Consider the following 2,381-nt stretch of genomic DNA (forward strand, 5'->3'; position numbering starts at 1 on the left):
CAGCCTGTTTATTCTTTGTGTAGAGAAAGGCCATTGATTTGTTTGAGTTAATTTTATATCCAGCTACTTCACCGAAGCTGTTTATCAGGCTTAGGAGTTCTCTGGTGGAATTTTTAGGGTCACTTATATATACTATCATATCATCTGCAAACAGTGATATTTTGACTTCCTCTTTTCCAATTTGTATCCCTTTGATCTCCTTTTGTTGTCGAATTGCTCTGGCTAGGACTTCAAGTACAATGTTGAATAGGTATGGAGAAAGTGGACAGCCTTGTCTAGTCCCTGATTTTAGAGGGATTGCTTCAAGCTTCTCACCATTTACTTTGATGTTGGCTACTGGTTTGCTGTAGATTGCTTTTATCATGTTTAGGTATGGGCCTTGAATTCCTGATCTTTCCAAGACTTTTATCATGAATGGGTGTTGGATCTTGTCAAATGCTTTTTCCGCATCTAAGGAGATGACCATGTGGTTTTTATCTTTGAGTTTGTTTATATACTGGATTACGTTGATGGATTTCCGTATATTGAACCATCCCTGCATCCCTGGGATGAAACCTACTTGGTCAGGATGGATGATTGTTTTGATGTGTTCTTGGATTCGGTTAGCAAGAACTTTATTGAGGATTTTTGCATCAATATTCATAAGGGATATTGGTCTGAAGTTTTCTATCTTTGTTGGGTCTTTTTGTGGTTTAGGTATCAGAGTAATTGTGGCTTCATAGAATGAGTTGGGTAGAGTACCTTCTGTTTCTATTTTGTGGAATAGTTTGTGAAGAACTGGGATTAGATCTTCTTTGAAGGTCTGATAGAACTCTGCACTAAACCCATCTGGTCCTGGGCTTTTTTTAGTTGGGAGACTATTAATGACTGCTTCTATTTCTTTGGGGGATATAGGGCTGTTTAGATCATTAACCTGATCTTGATTCAACTTTGGTACCTGGTATCTGTCTAGGAACTTGTCCATTTCATCCAGGTTCTCCAGTTTTGTTGAGTATAGCCTTTGGTAGAAGGATCTGATGGTGTTTTGGATGTCTTCAGGATCTGTTGTTATGTCTCCTTTTTCATTTCTGATTTTGTTAATTAGGATGCTTTCCCTGTGCCCTCTAGTGAGTCTGGCTAAGGGTTTATCTATCTTGTTGATTTTCTCAAAGAACCAGCTCCTTGATTGGTTGATTCTTTGAATAGTTTTTCTTGTTTCCACTTGGTTGATTTCACCCCTGAGTTTGATTATTTCCTGCCGTCTACTCCTCTTGGGTGAATTTGCTTCCTTTTGTTCTAGTGCTTTTAGGTGTGTTGTCAAGCTGCTAATGTGTGCTCTCTCTAGTTTCCTTTTGGAGGCACTCAGAGCTATGAGTTTTCCTCTTAAAAATGCTTTCATTGCGTCCCATAAGTTTGGGTATGTTGTGGCTTCATTTTCATTGAACTCTAAAAAGTCCTTAATTTCTTTCTTTATTCCTTCCTTGACCAAGGTATCATTGAGAAGAGTGTTGTTCAGTTTCCACGTGAAGGTTGGCTTTCTATTATTTATTTTGTTATTGAAGATCAGCCTTAGTCCATGGTGATCTGATAGGATGCATGGGACAATTTCAATATTTTTATATCTGTTGAGGCCTGTTTTGTGACCAATTATGTGGTCAATTTTGGAGAAGGTACCATGAGGTGCTGAGAAGAAGGTATATCCTTTTGTTTTAGGATAGAATGTTCTGTAGATATCTGCCAGATCCATTTGATTCATAATTTCTCTTAGTTTCACTGTGTCCCTGTTTAGTTTCTGTTTCCATGATCTGTCCATTGGTGAAAGTGGTGTGTTGAAGTCTCCCACTATTATTGTATGAGGTGCAATGTGTGCTTTGAGATTTACTAAAGTTTCTTTAATGAATGTGGCTGCCTTTGTATTTGGAGCATAGATATTCAGGATTGATAGTTCCTCTTGGAGGATTTTACCTTTGATGAGTATGAAGTGTCCCTCCCTGTCTTTTTTAATGACTTTGGGTTGGAAGTCAATCTTATCAGATATTAGAATGGCTACTCCAGCTTGTTTCTTCATGCCATTTGCTTGGAGAATTGTTTTCCAGCCTTTCATTCTGAGGTAGTGTCTATCCTTTTCTCTGAGATGAGTTTCCTGTAAGCAGCAAAATGTTGGGTCTTGTTTGTGTAGCCAGTTTGTTAGTCTATGTCTTTTTATCGGGGAGTTGAGTCCATTGATATTAAGAGATATTAAGGAAAAGAAATTGGTGTTTCCTGTTATTTTTGATGTTAAAGTTGGCATTTTGTTCTTGTGGCTGTCTTCTTTTAGGTTTGTTGAGGGATTACCTTCTTGTTGTTTCTAGGGCGTGGTTCCTGTCCTTGTATTGGTTTTTTTCTGTTATTATCCTTTGAAG

The sequence above is a fragment of the Mus caroli genome, unplaced genomic scaffold (genome assembly GCF_978045245.1).
Source record: "Mus caroli unplaced genomic scaffold, Mus_caroli_1 scaffold_13, whole genome shotgun sequence".
NCBI classification, from domain to species: Eukaryota; Metazoa; Chordata; class Mammalia; order Rodentia; family Muridae; genus Mus; species Mus caroli.